Genomic DNA, 18,628 nt, shown 5'->3' with positions numbered 1-18,628 from the left:
AAAAATGAAGGTAAAGATAAATTTATGCTGATCCCAAGTGGCATTATGTCACATTTGTGAACAGGTGAGGAAAACATCCTAAAAGTAGATTTTTATAAGTTCCGAGAGACTTCAAGCCATATTCAAAGGTAGCCTGACTTCCTACATGAACCACAAATGACTTTGGAAAAAGAGTGAGTTAACTTCTGGCAGAAAAAGAGTCCTATATGAATAAGAATCAAAGCCAAAGAAATCAGATGCAGTACAAGTGCCATGGTTCTCAAGGGAAGGGGCCATTGTGATCACAACATGGAGTCGACATTCACATTATCTCCCCAGTATCCCCAGTTTGGATTCACTTTTTGATCCCATGAGTAATAGAGGAGACAAGTAAGATAAAACTGCTGTCTCATTAAAAACCCTGCCAAATATTGGAAGCACTGTCTTGGGTCTCATTTAGCATAGTTGACTACTGAGGGCAGAGAGTTTTTAAATTATTTTTGTTTGTTTGTTTTTTTAAAAAACTAGCCTGCAGACAGTGACATTAGAACCATTCAGTGTTTTGCAGGGGCATCCAGCAGGGGTCCAGTGGCACCCAGGCCAGAGCACAGTATATGCTTACATCACTAATGTGCCTGCTGGGGATGCCTTCTGCAGCACTGCAGTGCCCAGAGTGCAGTGTGGCCCCCACCAGAAGGGACTATTTTGTGAGCAAACATCAAGCAAACTCTGGAGACTCCCAGGAATGGTTTGGAAGTGGAGCCTTTGCAAGGGCGAGACTAGGGTTAGTGAATTCTGAATTACACTTGCTATGACTGTAGAAGTGTTCATGGACTGATTAGACCTGGGAAGAATGAGGTTTCATGGACAAATATACATTTAAGGAAAAATGGAGGGAGAAGAAGAAAGGCATTTTCTTGGAATGGGGTGGATAGATCTAGGTAACAGGTACAAGAATTGCAACTGCAAAGGCACAAACCTTAGTCACTTCATATTACTATTTAATATGCAATATATATTTAATATACAGAGATATTGCATTATTTTAGTTTTTCATTGCTGCTCTAAAAAATCATTACAAACTGAAATTTCTTGAAACTACATGAATTATATAATAATTCTGGAAGTCAGATGTACAAAATCAGTTTCTCTAGGATAAAAATCAAGGTGTTGGGTGGTCTGGATCCTTGTTGAAGCCCTAGAGCAAAACCTATTCCATTGCCTTTTCAGCTGCTAGAACTTGCCTACATTCCTTAGCTTGTGGTCCCTTCCCCCATCTTCAAAGCCAACAGAGTAGCATCTTATCTCCTCTGTGACCTCTGTTTCCATGTTTCTATGTTTCCTCTCTAATTCTGATCCTCTTATCTCCTTCTTATGAGGACCCTTGTGCTTAAGTTGGCCATATTGATCATCTAGGATAATCTTTCCATCTCAAGATTCTTAATCACATCTGCAAAGTTCCTTTAATGTTGTAAATTAACCTATTCACGGGTTCTGGGAAGTAGGGCATGAACATCTATGGGGAGTTATTATTCAGCCCATCACAGGCATGTATAAGAGCCATGAATTTATACTTCAAAACAAATTCTATCTTCTTCCTTCTTTTTGGTCTCTTCACCACAGTAAAATTTTTCTCGTTCTTGTGTCCTACTTTGCCTAACATATTTGGGCTCTTTATAGCAATTTGACTAAGTTTAAAGTTGTTATATTTGGATTTATGTTACAGAGAAAAAAATAAGTCAAATTGGGTCTTTGTGAGAGTATTCAACAGAATTCATTTAGTAAAATTAAACTATTTTTTTCTGATTTATTAGGATAAATATAAATATAAATGAATAACATATCAATATAAGTTGTGCTATACAAAGCACTATACACAATCGGAAAAAAGACAAATGCTGCCATTGTGATACATACAGTTTTAATAACTTTGAACTTACCAGTTAAGAAGAAAAATAAAGTATTTTAAGGAGAGTATAACACAGAACCACCAGGAAGATCTTGGCCTACACACTGCTATTTAATTTAGTTTCATAATAAGCAACTTTTGATCATCTCTGTATGGAAGACAAAATGGTCAGTGTTAGAGATACACAACGTAGACATTAGGAGTTCTTCATCTCCTAGATCCATGTCTGGCTCAGACACCAAGGAGAACATTAGACAGCAGGAAGAAGGTGAAGATCATAAATGTAATAACAATAGCACACCCTTATATGGTAGCCTCTGTGTGCCCGGTGCTATTCTAAGGGCATTACATATGTTAGTTTATTTTATAGGAAAGACACTAATACTGAGGTTATTTATGAGTTTAACTCTCTGAAGCTACCTATTTGGACATCTCACAGATTATAGCACACAGACTGTCTTATGCCTTAGATTTCTACCTCATGACTTCATATCCTGGAATTTTCTAGGTCTTTGACTGTGAGCTGTAACAATTTAACAATAGATATGATTCTTAAACATCTTGGGTTACTTAGAATACACTCATTCCCATCTCTGTGTATAAGCAGTTCTATCAAACCCAAGGAAAGAATAATCCTTAGATAACAAATTAGGGAACCACTACTGTTTTTTAAAAAAAGTATTGTTTTCCCTCAGTGGAATCTCTAAAAAAAAATGTTCCCTTTATTTCACCTAAAATTTCTTAAAATTCTCTCCCTTAAAAGTTGGTTTTAATGATTCCTGGCCTGTGCAACAGGAATCTTGGGATTTGGCCCTAATTCTTTCGCTTATTAGCTATTGTGATTTTGGATACATAACCTCTCTGGCTATGACTGTCTTCATTGGATATATCAGTGTTTGAACAAAATGATCTTGTCCAGCTTTAACTCACCCGTTAGACTATTTCTTGCTACAAGATATATAAGCTTTGGGGAGAATTTCAAATTAAACCCTCCTTTTAAATATTATATCTGATTTTATTGTTAGCTCAAAGATTTTTCTAAGGGTACATTTGTTTTCACAGGTCTAGAACAAAAGATATTATTTCTGAATTATGAAATGCCATGAGAATCATCTATATCAACTCAGTGAGTACACAACTATATGTCTCTCACTGATGAGCCAACATTTCAAATGTTGTAATTGCTCTCTTTTCCAGTGTGGTTTCCCTGTATCACTGCTTCCTGAACATAATAACAGCATCATCATTAATTGTAATTATATTTAGCCTGCCAGCCAGTGATTATTTTTCCTTCTTCATTATTGACTTTTTATATTTTATATTTTTTTCTGTTTTAATTAACCTCCCCATCTGTGGTATGTTTAAAACTTATGATAGTCTTCACTTTGCAAAAGTCCGGCTTCCAAGGAGACATGCATATGTATAAGACTAAAAAAAAGATCTACTACTCAAATCTCATTCTAGCACTTCAACTTCTGTTCAAACCAACCACACCTTCAAGTGTTTTTATCTCTCTCATTTCAATAGAGTCACATAAAAGAAATCCCCTCTTCAGTAATCTGGCCTTGCTTCCTGAGCTCTTTTCAAAGGACCACATTCTAATCTGCTAACACTAAGGTAACTACATAACATTACTGTGGATGAAAATCTGGCCAATTACACATTTTCACAGCATGACTATTAAGTTTCAAGTAATTGCTCAATTCTTGCATAACATGAGCTATTAACATAGCTTATCATGTAGTGTGCCAGTATTGAATTTCCATCTGAGGGGTTATTTAATAATGGCATTGAAATAAAAATTGAAATCTGTGGACCCTGAGCAATATCACTGCTTTTACATGCTCTGTAGTCTGTAATAGGCTATTAGATAAGAGATAGTAATGTATTCTGGAAAAGCAGGCCCATTGACAATGAATAAAGGGCATGATTTTATTCTTGCTTCACAAAGAATAATGTCTGTATCTTTCTTAAAAGAATTATAGTCTTTGGAGATCCAGTGTGGTGACAGAATAGGTGGAAACTAAACTCACCTACTCCAAGGACCAAACTGGAATTTCATCTAAAATACTGAGCAATAAACCTGAATAACCAGCTAAAGACTAGCTGAAGAGAAGTCTTGTAGCCAAGGATTTATAGAAGAAGCCATACCAAGTCTGGAAGAAAGGGTGGAGACACAAAAAGGGCTGGTCCATCTCCCGTGGGCAACAGCTGAGGTTCTGGAGGGATATCTCAGCTGCAGGGTGTTTGCCCTAAAAACCGTGGGGTCAAAACCCCAAGCCAGTCTTCCCAGCTCAGAGCCAGAAAGAGGTGCTCATATAACATTTGGCTGTGAAAATTGGTGGAGATTCTGTCTGTCACAGAGAGTGGGGAATCTGCAAGAGTCACAGACCACTCTTGATGGGCCAGCATATGAAATCTTGTTTGCAGCCACTCACCCTGGTGTACTGGCTGAGGGAGGCAAGAGTAGATCAGAGTTGTGTGAGGACAGACTAAGGTTTGTGGCTTCAGGGAGAGAGTTGAAGGGACAGCTTCCAGAGTTCCTGTGCTGAGTCCTCCTCCCACACCCCAGAAGCCATCTTCCTTGAGTGGAGCAATGCCTTCCATATAACATCAGCCTACAGGGAAGCAATAGCCTCATCCTCTGGACTCCCTGTCCCATGGCCCTGCAGAACTTGCATCCTGCTGAATGAATAGTCAACTTCCTGGGTTGGAGTATAGAATTCTGAGCAGACTCAAGGGATGTCAGTGACTGAATTATATGGTTTTGGGGTGGGAGCTATTACCCCCACATTCCATTGAATCTGACCTATGCCTCCCCCTCATAGGAGACTCACTAGCCTCACTCTCTGGTCTCTCAGCAGCCCCACTCTCCTGACTTCTCATGACTCCACCTTGCACAGGTCTGGACAGAATCTGGAACAGACTGAACTGTGTGGTTCTCAGGTGGGGCACTCACTCCACCTTCTCCCAAACCTGACCAACACCTCACACTTATTGGAGATCCATTAACCCCATCTTGCTGACTCCTGGTGGACAGACCCTACTTAGAATAAACTCATGGCAGAATCTGAGACAGACTGAGTTGTGTGGCTCTAGGCTGAAGGCCACTTTCTCCTTGCATTTAGGACCATTGCAATGCCCTTCCTTTACATGGCCAAATGTAAAGGGGTAGCAATACTTACATTTGACAAAATAGACTTTAAGAAAAGGTTATAGTAAGAGACAAAGGGCACTACATTATGATAAAGGGAGCAATCCAATAAGACATAGTCCTGGTAAACATTTATACACCCAAAACTGGAGCATCTAAATATTTTAAAACAAATCTGGGTGGACATTAAAAGAGAGACTGACAGTAATACAGTCAGGGTATAGGATTTTAGCATCCCATTGACTTCAGTAAATAAATCTTCCAGACAGAAAATCAACAAGAAAATGATGGCCTTAAATAACACCAGATCAGATGTATTTGACATCTACAGAGCATTTCACTCCAAAGCAGCAGAATACACACTCTTTTAAAGTGCACAAGGTACATTTTCTAGTATGGAGCACATGCAAGGACACAAAATAAGTCTCAATAAATTTATGTAGATAGAAATCATATCAAGTATTTTCTCTGTTCATAATGGTATGAAACTACAAATTAATCACGATAAAAACTGAAAAACACACAAAGACATGGAAGCTAAATAATACATTATTAAACAATAAATGGGTTAACAATGCGATCAAGGAATAAGTCAAAAGATACCTTGAAATGAAAATGAGAACATAATAACCCCAAATCTGTGAGACACAAGGAAAGCAGTCCAAAGAGGGAAATTCATAGCATTATGGGCTTATCTCAATAAAGAAGAAAAAGCTCTAATATATAATGTAACTTTACAAGTAAAGGAACTTGAATAAAGCCCAAAGTGAGTAGAAGGGTGGAAATAAAAAAGACCAGAGCATAAATAAAAGAAATAGAGTCTAAAAAAATACAAAAGATCAATGAAACTAAGAGCTGGTTATTTGAAAAGATAAACAAGATTGACAAATGTTTAACCAGATTCATCAAGAAAAAAACAGGAGAGGACCAAATAAATAAAATCAGAAATGAAAGTGGAGAAATAACAACTGACACCAAAGAAATACAAAGGATTGTAAGAAAATAATACAAACAACTATATAACAACAAAATAGACAACCTAGATGAAAGATACACACCTAGAAACAGACACTGTAAATCAATAAATGTGATACATTACATAAAAAAAGAAAGATAAAAATCACATGATTATATCAATAGACACAGTAAAAGATTTTGCTAAATAACAGCAGCCATTTATGATAAAAGCTCTCAGCAAAGTGGGAATAGAGGGAACATACCTCAACATAATAAAGGCTATATATGATAAACACACAACCAACATCATACTGAATGTTTAAAAAAAAAAGCCTTTCTTTTAAGATCTAGAACAAGAAAATGTCCATTTTCACCATTTGTATTCGACATAGTACTGGAAATCCTACCTATCCAATCAAACTAAAGGAGAAATAAAAATCATTTAAATTGGAGAGGGAGAAGTAAAACTGTCATTATTTTCAGATGGCATCATGCTATATATAAAAAATCCTAAAGATTCAACCAAAAAACTACTGGAACTGCTAATTCAGTAAAGTAGCAGTATACAAAATAAATATCCAGTTGCATATTTTACACCGATAATAAACTATCAGAAAGTAAAACTAAGAAAGTAATACTATCTAAAATAGCATTAAAAATACCTAGGAATAAACCTAACCAAGGATATAAAAGGCCTGTACTCAGAAAATTATAAGATGCTGAAGAAAGAAATTCAAGATAATACAAATAAGTGGAAGCATGTGTTCATGGATAAGAAGACTCAACATCAATAAAATGTCCATACTTCCTAAAGTAATTTATAGATGCAATGCAATTCCTGTCAAGACACCAATGATGTATTTAACAGAACTAGAACAAATATTCTAAAAATTTATATGGAACCACAAAAACCTCAAACAGCCAGAGCAATCTTGAAAAAAAAACAGAGTTGGAGAAATCACACTACCTGATATCAAACTATACTACAAGACCATAGTAATCAAAACAGTATTGAATTGGCATAAAAACAGACATACAGATCAATAGAATAGGATAATGAGCTTAATAATAAACTCACACCTTGATGGTCAATTAATATTTGGCAAAGGAAGGAAAAACATACAATAGGATAAAGATAGTTTGTTCAATAAGTGGTTTGAGGGAAATTGGAAAGATATGTGCAAAAGAAAAATCTATACCACCTTTTTACATCAAACACAAGAATAAACTTAAAATGTATTAAAAACTTAAATGTAAGACTTGATATCATAAAAATTCTAGAATAAAACATAGGTTGTATAATCTCAGGTATTTATATTTGCGATATTTTTTCTGATATATCTCCTAAGGCAAGGGAAACAAAAGAAATATAAAAATATGAGACTTCATCAAACTAAAAAGTTTTTGCATGGCAAAAGATACTATCAACAAAATGAAGACAATCCACTGAATGAGAGAACATATTCATCAATGATACATCTGATAAGGGGTTAATTTCCAAAGTGTATAAAAAATTTACAAAACTCAACACCAAAAAAATGAACAATCTCATTAAAAAATGGGCAAAAGACCTGAATAGTCACTTCTCCAAAGATGATATACAGCTGGCCAATAGACATATGAAAAGATGCTCAATATCACTAATCATCAGTGAAATGCAAATTAAAACCACAATGTGATATCACCTCATACCTGTCAGAATGGCTATTATCAATAAATCAACAAATAACATGTGTTGGTGAGGATGTGAAGAAAAGGGAACTCAAGTGCACTGCTGGTAAGAATGCTGATTGGTACAGCTACTGCGGAAATCAGTACGAAGTTTCCTCAAAAACTTAAAAATGTAGCAGCCACATGACCCAGTGATTTTAAATCTGAGATTCTATCTGAAGAAACTGAAAACACTGAATTCAAAAGAATATAGGCACTCCTATGTTTATTTCAATGCTCTTTACCACAGGCAAGACTTGGAGGCAACCGAAGTGCCAATCAGTAGGTGAGTGTATAAAAAAGCCATGGTATATTTACACAATGGAATATTACTCGGCCCTAAAAGGAAGGAGATCTCACCTTTTTTGACAGATTGATGTCAAAACATTTTTGACAGAGAGTATTTTGCTAAGTGAAATAAGCTAGTCAGAGAAAGACAAATACCGTATGATTTTGCTTATATGTGGAATCTAATGAACAAAATAAATTAGTAAACAAAGTAAAAACAGACTCATAGATACAGAGAATACACTAACATGTCAGAGGGTAAAGGATGGTAGGTGAAAAATTAAAGTATTAAGCAAAGAAAAACTCATATGTACAGACAACAGTATGGTGATTAGAAGAAAAAAATGGAGTGTGGGATGTAGAAGAGGGTAAACGGAAGATAAATGGTGTTGAAAGGAGACTTGGAGTGGCAAGCACACAGTATTATATACTCATGATGTATTATAGAATTGTACACCTGAAACCTTTATAATTTTATTAATCAATGTCACCCCAATAAATTCAGTAATCTTTTTTAAAAAAGAATTAACAGTCTTCAAAAGTCTTCAAAATCTTACAGACTTATATTCTTTTGCAGCTGGCATGTAAGTCTTTTTCTATACATCTTAAGAAGGGAAGCCAAAAATATTTCTGAATATATAGAAAGATATCTAGGAACATCAATGTTTTAAAATGTTAATAGCACTATAAATTGTAAGCTATTTATATTATTAACATCTATATATTGCATGAAGAACAAGGAAGGGAACTGTTTTTAATAACATTTATATGGTTTATTATACATAAATTTAAAATTTTATTTTCTACCTATAAAACAAATACTTATGATATAAATGTTTTAAATTCTCAAATTTGTGTATGTGTATATTTCTTAGTTACTGAAGTATTTTATACTGGAACAGTTTCTACATAATATTGATTCATTGTATTACTTTTTAAATGCTTAAAAACAAATACATTAATAATTCTCAAAGGTGTTGATTGTTTCTGATTTCTCCACAATCAGCCAAGCACTCAATGGCAAGAGAGAAAAAATGCTTTTCATCTCCAGGAACAAGAGTCATCAGAACCCAAGCCAAGCACACTCCAATTCTCTGGCTGCTTTTACCCTACAGAAACTACACCAGAGGGAATTTGAAAAAGACACTTTATTTTTGTTTCAAAATCATAATCTAATTCTAAATTACTATACTAATACTCCAGTGACTTGTAAGGATTTAAAAGTGTCATGAGTTCCCTGTTTATACCTATTATTTAAAACTTTTATCTGCAAAGAAAATATCATTGAACACATTTGAAAAATTTAACAAGAATTTAAAGTGTTGAACAAAAAGGAAAAAAAAATGTACAGAAACTTCATATCCTTTACAAGTACAGAAGTAATTCTGAGTTTGATAACCCTCTCTTAGATTTGCAAAGGTCATTTGGAATCCTAAATACTGAACTTTACTACACCTCAGTGATGTCTTTAGCCTATGTCCTTACAGGGCAAAACTGCCTTTGATGGTTTGAAGCTGCTGAACAATTATTGGCAATGTTTTCAACTAGATTTGAAAAAGAAACATATATTAAAAGAAAAAAAGAACTGTCTTGCTCATTTGAAGATAGGTCACTGGGGCCATCAGAACACAGTCCACTAGTTGAGAACTAAACCACATTAAAAAACAAAGACAGACATTTTTGATGCAATCGTTTTAAAATAAAAGATCTCTTTTTTTAAGGCATCACACAGACTACAAAATAAAACTGAGAAGGGAAGATCTGTCTGAATTTTAAAAGGAAAATTAAGCATGATGGTTTGCCCATCTATCACATCAAAAGGTTTATTTAGCAAAGTTATGGGGACAATGACCTTGTGTCCATGAAAAATCTGGAGTTATTTGGTAAATTCATTTAGTTCCATTAACAGCAATAACTACGAAAAGTTGGAAAACACATTCAGCAAACTTCTTGAAGTTGGCTGATCTATTTTATACATAAACATTATATTTTGTTTGACAGTATTACTTGTATTATGAATGCAAGGACAGAGCAGAAACAGTTTTTAAAAAATAGAAATTAAGGTCTATTTGTTCTTTTGCTGTGTTAGCTATAGCTGGAAATCCTAATGCTGCTGAAAATAAAGGATTTGTTCCAAGGCATTGTTTATATAGAAGGAAAGAGACATTAATTTCCTTTTTATGTCTCTCTTTCTTTTTTTGTATCCACATAAATGATACTTTTATTGCAACCACCAAACTCACTGTGAAGTCTTCAGATATAAAGAATTAACTTGGGGAAAAAATGTATGTATATGCTTACACATCACTTATCACATGATGTAATCCACGTGTTCACAATAGATTATTTCATCATTATCCAGAGAGGAGTTTTTAAATTAATTTTATAGTGAGACATTTGTTAGAAATGACAATTGGCAGAGGTACTAATTCTGGGCACTAATCCCAGCACTAGTACCAATTTGTTTTATTCAATGGGAGACTCATTTTGCCACTTTAGCTTTTAAGTTCTTCATTTGCACACAAAAAACGGATGATATTTTATCTAAGAAGTAACCATATTTGAACTTTGTATTTGTTCGTGGAATTAGTGCCCAGTAACCCCTGTGGGCCTCTGTGAGTTCATTTCAGCATTTACCCATCATGATGACTTATATAACCTCTTAATACAGAGTGAAACTTATCTACTTTGAATAGATTTCCAAACTACTCTCCATTTTAAACATTTTCTCTCATTGTAATTCTTAGAGAAAGCCTATTACAATGTAGAGTAGTTTACTGCATTTCATTAAAATCCTATTCAGATGTAGTCTTATCCCTTGAACCAGAGCTTAACAAAAAAGTAAAATTAAATAAGAAAAATAAAGTGCTCATTCATTGTCATGTTTCATCATTTGCATTGCTGTAGCAACCAAGGAAGGAGATGTTTTTTTTAGTGTCACATCAATTAATTCCAATATCTGCTTACCAAAAAGATGTCTCCTCAGCTTCAGTTATAGAAATGTTTGCTTATAAGGAAAAGAATGGGGAAGACATGTTTGCTCCATCACCCATTGAGGAAAAAAAAATAAAGATACTTGTAGTATGATTACACTTTTAAGTAAAAAACATATATATGATTGAAATACATGTGTATATCTGGACAAAGGCCTTGTATGACATTGTGCTACATAGCTAGGGATTCACTCTATACTGCTAGGAAATATACAGGAGTGTAACATTTCTCAAAAGTACATTCCATGTATAAAGTATTTTTAAAATATTAATATTTCTAAAAGTATTCACAGAAAATTTCTATTTTTAAAATGTTCAGACTAAGGATAATCAGAGATTAGGTCAACCCTTTATGTATACATTTATATCTTCACTCCGTATCATGCTTTATGACACTTAAGTTTCATAAATCCACTTACCTTTGTATCAGTTTCACTTAGGTGTCAATATCACTTAGTCTTTTGGATACTGAAAAGTTCTTTCATTCAAGTTATGTTCAAAACTTGTCTTCTCATATTTCCTCTACAAATTCTTTCTTTAACATTTTTATCTTACCATTTGGTGTTTCAAGTTTTCATTTTCTTAAAATAGTGAAATGGAAATATTCCTTTTACTTCTCTCACCCTTATTCCCTACATCTGACCTAAGAATGATCATTTCTGTCTCCACAACATAGGATGACATTGTGGATTTCTTTCCATCCCCCCTGCCACTACCCTAGTGTGTGCCACCGTCACTTCTCACCTGTGTTACTAAGAGAGCTTCCCTGCTGGTCATCTGACTTCTATTGTCCTCCTCAAAGTTATTTTCAACTTACAGACCAGAGTAATTTTTCACGGTTTGGAGAGCAACTTTCTATTTAATTCTTTTCATGGTATCCCTTTACATTTAAAAGAATGTGCAAAATTCTAAAAAAAAAAGTATATGTATTGGGGGGACTCATACAGGTCCAGCACAAATTGATATCTGTCTGCCTTCCAAACACATTTGACTTCAGTTACCACTACGACCTCTCAGAGCACTTTAGCCATATTCGTCTTCTTTTAGTTTCTGAAAAGTCATTTCCCTCCCCAGGACCTTGTATTTGCTCTTTTCTCTCCTTTGGGATCCCTTCTCCTTTCTTCTGTTATTAATTATTTTTTTCTTTTAAAATATTTTCACTTATATACACTTATTTATTGAAATTATTGAAGTTTAAATTTAATATAAGTTAAAATCCTTTAAAAGTGATATCTTCTTTTTTTAGATTCACTGTTTTTAGACACTATTAAAGGATAATTGAGATACAATAAACCACATATTATTTAAAGTGAACATCATGAAGAGTGTTGACATGCATATTCACTCTTGAAACCACCACTAACTCAATATAATGCACACATCCATTACTTCCAAAAATCCCCTTGTGCCTCTCCGTAATCCCTTTGTCCTCTTGCACTTATCATCCTCGTCCTCGGGGAACCAATGTTCTGCTCTCTCTAATTATAGATTAGAATTGCATTTTTTAGAATGTTATACACATGGAATTTTGCAGTGTGTACATTTGTCGAGATGTCTGGCTTATTTTCCTCAGCATAACTATTACACCACTCTTGCTATGTTTAACAAAATTTCATTCATTTTGTTGCTGAGTGACATCTTATTGTATGGATACTCTAAAATTTGTTCATCCATTTACATGCTGATAGACATATGGACTGTTTCCAGTTTGTGACTATTAAAAAGAGAGTTGTTATGATTGTTCACAATTTTTTTTCACTCAGCTTTATTGAGGTATAATTGGTATTAAAGAACTGCATAAAATTAATATATATATAATTTGGTGATTTTGGATATATGCAAGGTCTGTCCAGAAGGTATCCAACCATGTAATATGAAAAAAATAGAGACATTTATTGAAGAAAATACAAGATACAAGAAACATTGTACATAGGACAATGATGCCTCAGTCCCCTTCAAAGTAGGTTCCTTGGGGCCTCTTACAGTCCTCCCAATCTCCATCAGCTGCTCCATCATAATTTCCTGAATCTCATCAACAGTCTAAAATCTCTACATTTTCAATGGATATTTTAGTTTTGGAAAAAGCCAGAAGTTGCAGGAACTAAATCTGAGCTGTAGTGGGGCTGAGTCACCTGGGTGATTTGATGTTTTGCCAAAAAAACTCTGCAAGAGATGCGATGCATGAGTGGGCATGTGGTCAAGATGAATCACCAGTTGCCCATAAGTGTAGGCTTCTGAATCATCTGAATAGTTTCTGCAGTGGAATGCTCCAGCTAAATTCAAAATTTGATGCAGATTCATTGCTCTATTTGCTCAGTCATTTTGAATGCAATGGCCACAGAGTACACATACTCATTCATTCAACAGCGTTTACCACCCCCACTAACTAGTACAGTGAAATCTTCATTGCTCCTGCATGTGCATTCCAATCCACTCTCCTTGGCTGCCAGGTTACCTAAATGTCATCCAAACTCCTCTTGTTATATTAACAGTTGTTGGACTTTTTCCAGACAGATCTTGCATAAACTTGTGTTACCATCACCACAATCAAAGTAATAAACATATCCAACTTCAAATGTTTCCTTGTGCCACTTTGCTGCTTTGTGTGTGTGTGGTAAGAAAACAACATGAGATCTATATTTTAAACAAATTTTAAAATGAGCAATACCTATGGTTAACTATAGAGATGCTTTATTATATAGCACATCTCTAGAATTTATTTGACTGTAGAACTGTACATGTATATCTTTTGAACAACCACTACTCCCAATATCCTCCTGGTGTCTCATACGAGAGTAATCATGCAGTATTTGTCTTACTGTGACTGAAATTTCACTTAACTTACATTTCAAGTCCTTAATGTCTCCCAGGCCAACTCATGTTGTACAAATGGTAGTATTCTTGCCTAAAATTCAGAAACAGAATATAATCATGAGGAAACATAATAAAACCAGAATGGAGGTTGCTATCTATAAGATAACGGGCCCATACACATTAATAACGTCAGAGACATCAAAGGCAAAGACAGACTAGAGAACTGTTCAAGGAAGAATGTGTGTATTTGAATGAAAACTTGGAGCTCAATTTCTTCTTTTGCTATAAATGACATTATTGGGACAATGGAAACAATTTGAATATGAGAAGTATATTAGATGATAGTCTTATATCAATATTAGTTTTTAAATGTTCATAACTGTACTTTGGTTAGGCAATTCAATGTTCTTGTTTTTAGAGAACACATGCACACACAAAAATGGAGCAATAAGACAAATATGCTTTAATATATACAATTGGGGAATCTAGGTGAATAAACAGGTTTCCTTGTAGTATTTTTTATAACTTTCCTGTAGGTGTGAAATAATTTCAATATATGAAATTATAGAAAAATGTAATCATGCCAAAGAATAGAGAATTTCACTATTTTTAATAAAAAAAGAACAAGGTTTAAAACTATAATGTATACTCACATATGTATTTAAAATTTTGGAAAGAAAATATTAATAATATTTATCTGTAAAGATTGGGATTATATGTGATGATAACTTTTCTTCTTTATACATTTCCATATCTTCCCAGTACTGCAATAAGTATGCATTATTTTTATCATCAGAAAAAAGTGTTGAATAATTTTTTTATGTAATTACATAGTTTAAGGCCAAATAACTATCTCTTCAAAGTTAACATGTATTGTAGTCTTTTTCTATTTCCTCTGATAATTAACATGTACTTGAGTTTTGCTGAAGACTGCTTTAACTCTTAAAATAACTGGCTTCTGTGACTATAGTTATAGGCAGTGCAGCTTTCAATTCTTTATAGTAATTGTTATTGTCTGAAAGCAAGAAAAACTAATGATTAACAATAGGGAAATTTGGTTCAACCTACTTACTAGCTATCTGAGACATATCATCTCATTTTTGAGTTTCTTTATTTTTCAAATAAGGAAAATACTATTGTTTCATAGGGTTTTTTATGGGCTGAATTGTCTCCCTCCTTAATTCATATGATGAAATTCTAATTCTTGGTACCTCAAAACGTGACCATATTTGGAGATAGGGTTTTTACAGAGGCAATCATATCCAAATGAAATCATTAGGGTGGCCCCTAATCCGATCTAATTTATAAGAAGAGGACATTGGAACACAGATATCTATGGAGGGGATACAATGTAAAGAGACATAGGGAGAGGACAGCCATCTAAAACCCATGGAGAAGGAAGTCTGGAACAAATGTTTCCCTCATGGCTCTCAGCAAGAACCTGCCATGCTGATAGCTTAGTATTAGACTTCTACTCTCCAGAACTCTGAGAAAAGAAACTCATGTTGTTTAAGTCACCCAGTTTGTGGGAGTTTTTTTTATGGAACCCTAGCAAACTAATGCAAGATTATAGGAAGCATTAAATAAGACCAAACGAGTAAAATTTTAGTAAGTGCCTGGTATGAAATAAACTTAGTAAATGGTATTTGTCATTGTTTTTAAAATATAGAAAATTTCATGATTAACTACAGATTTCTCTATATGATTAATCCTAAAAAGTGCAATTGTAATTTTTTATCAATTCTTAATACAAATAAGAGAATGTGACCTGAGAAAAAGTTCTCTTTTTCTCTTTTTGAAATAATTATGATTATATATTAAAAGTGACCTTGGAGTTAATCTAGTCTAGCTCTTTTCCTTTTATTTTACTGAAAACAGAAATATTATATAATTTATGTCTATGTGAAAAAAAAGTCAGAGACAAAATCATTCCTATTGTATAAACATCCAGACTTTCACTCAAGAATTATTTTGAAACATGGTATATTTGTTTTATCTTATAAAATTGGCATGTTATAAATTTTTTTCTCCTTTTAGTCTTTCTAGTCTTTAAAATGAATTTGTATTTCCCTGCTTCTGTGTAAAAGATATACCTTAACTCAAATTACTTGTATCATATAGAAACTATTTCTGTCTCTGAGTAGAAAGATTATACACATGAGACCCTTTAGATTCCAGGAAACATTAGACTCATTCTTTAAAGCTGGCATGTGTTCATTTATTGCCAGAACCTGCTAGAATATGGTTTAAAGAGATAGGTCACACCAGTGGACTATATTAGAGAAGGGTTAAACTAAAGGTTCATATACCCAGGCAAACTCTGAGGTAGCCTGAAGCCATGAATTTGGGTGAGGGGCTAGGGGTGGTACACTAAATTTGAGAAGCAAGCAAGGTCATATTTGGAAAAAACTGCAGTGTTGGGTCCACTCAGAAATAGGTGTCAAAAAGATCTATTTCAGCTCTTTCTCTCCCCCAGCCCCCCATAGTGAGGGCAGCCCCCATGATGTCTGCCTACCTGCGGTAGATGGTCCTATGCAACTTCTCCAGCTTCTTGATCAAGAGGAAGAAACAGATGTACAGCACCTAACCCAATAACCTGAAGGCCCTCAACTCCTTCTGCTAAAATGTGCTGATTCACTATATGATGGTGGGCACAGAGCCAAGAAGGCAAAGGTGTCGTGGTCATGAAACCCTGTCGTGGTCAGGGTTTCAGAAAACAAAAGCAGCTACCTCCTATGTGTGGACCACTTTTAACAAGACACCCTGAGCAGCATCCAGCATCTCATCCACAAAAAAAAAGTACACAGGATCTACACATGTTTGTTGTCAGTAGGGCCAGAAGCTTTTGATAGGCATGAGGAAGTGAGCTGCCCCACCAAGAGCTCCTGAGCACCTTCCTTTCCCCAAAGCAGTAAAGGTATCAGACAACTTTCCCAAAATAAAAATAAAAAAAAAAACACCTATACAGAGTTGGAGGGAATCACACATGTCGGGTTGAACAACTGAGGATCTAGTCAAGCTATTAATCTATTCTATTCTTCCATTACTCTGCTAGCCACTTACAGCAATCCTGATTATTTATATAATAAAAATAAGTGCAATTCAAAGGCAAAAACAAATAGAAGAAAACAGTAGCTACTCAACTGATAAGGTTGTTTCAGGTCCTTCCTCTTAACATGGCTTCATTTTAGAAGATTGGGACCATTTTACTTTCATTTTTACAATCAAGTCCACCTCAATATCAAGAGCCAATCCTGAACACAAACAGAAGAAATCTAAGAAATCTGAAACTACCACTCAATATTTTCACTGATGTGTGTTAGGTGGTCAATGATATTGGCTGTGAAAGAATTCACAAAGAGAAGAAAGTGCAAAAAGTAAAGTTTTTTATTCACTTTCCAAGAAGGGAGAGGGGCTTGGCGTGGAGAGACACACTGGCCCTGAGGGTTAGAGCTTTGAGCTTTTATTAGGTAATCAGGGTGGTTGTAGAGCAGGATGTTTTAGTTGGTTATGTATAGGGTGCAGCTTGTTTTGATGTTATCTTGGGGTTCAGGGTCCAGTTATTTTGGTCTGGCATGTCCTGTTTCTTAAGTTCCCAGAGCCTCTGCACCTTCAGGGCACTTCCAGTAATCTTCTAGTCCTGAGGACAGAGGTTCATAAAACAAAATCAGTTATGCTTTATGGGCTCCAGCTAGCTCTGGAAAAGAGGGCCTGAAAAAGGGATTTTGTCCTATTAATGTGGTTTGTCTGATCCAGACCAAGAACTACAGAACCAGCAACTGGGTCTCTGCTTTGCTTCTCTGGGTAACTCTTGAGATTACACCTGTATCTATAATGTGCCTGTGCTTTGGACTGCCTGGTCCCAGGGACCTCTCTTAATTGCTAGAATAGTACAGCATTCCCAAGTCTGGAAAACTACTTTGTCCTTGCCAAGAATGACAGTCCTAGAACTAAAAGCCAGATATGTGACTGGCTCTGGTTTCTCCTGCTATCTAAGGCATTCTGGATCACATGGCTGTGCTCTGCTTGTCAGTCAGAAGACACCTGTCAAATCAGTTGATGTTTCTTCTGATACCGGTTGGTGCCTTTAGTAAACTCTTACTTTATGTTATATTTTTTATATCAGGAGGTCTGCTGTAGAAGCTTTCTCCCCATTGCCTTCACCCGGCTCATGTTCTAACACCAGCCACACTCTATATGACATCATCTTTTAAGTCTCTTATTGGATATTTCCTTACTTTGTCAGTGATTCAGCTGTCAGATCTATGATGTCATCAGCTTACAAAAGAGTCTTGAACTTGAAAGTAAAAGGAAAATACACTAATACACCAGTGCTAGAATTGTAGCTTCTCCCTACTCTGCTGCCATGACTACATGAAATATACAAAAACCAGAAACTCTAATGTGTTGTTCATTCACAAACAAGAAGAAAGAATATTCAATTATTGCATGGTTAATTAATACACCCATATCTTAGTGGTTTAAAACAAAACAAAGAAAAAGAAAGTCATTTTTTTGTTTATACCATTCACCAATTTGGGGTTGGTAAGGAGAAATTCACTTACTGTAGTACTTCTGGACCTGAGTTTCTCAGAGAGGCCATAAATTTGAGCTTTTCTAACCCCTATGACAGAGGGGAAAGAGTATATTCCTTCAGGCTTCACACAGCTCATTATTCAGCCAGGAAGCGACATACATATTTTGGTCCATGACTCATTGACCAGAATTTGTTTGAGCCTACCTGATCCTAAATGTTTGAATGGGGAGAACTGCAAATTTTTGTCAAATAGCACTAATAATTTACAGTGACTAAGCTAAGTTAGC

Source organism: Pteronotus mesoamericanus, unplaced genomic scaffold, assembly GCF_021234165.1.
Source record: "Pteronotus mesoamericanus isolate MK-2021 breed Mesoamerican mustached bat unplaced genomic scaffold, CSHL_Meso_final contig_42, whole genome shotgun sequence".
Classification (NCBI taxonomy): Eukaryota; Metazoa; Chordata; class Mammalia; order Chiroptera; family Mormoopidae; genus Pteronotus; species Pteronotus mesoamericanus.
The sequence above is the reverse complement of the archived record's forward strand: the minus strand, read 5'-3'. Positions refer to the sequence as shown.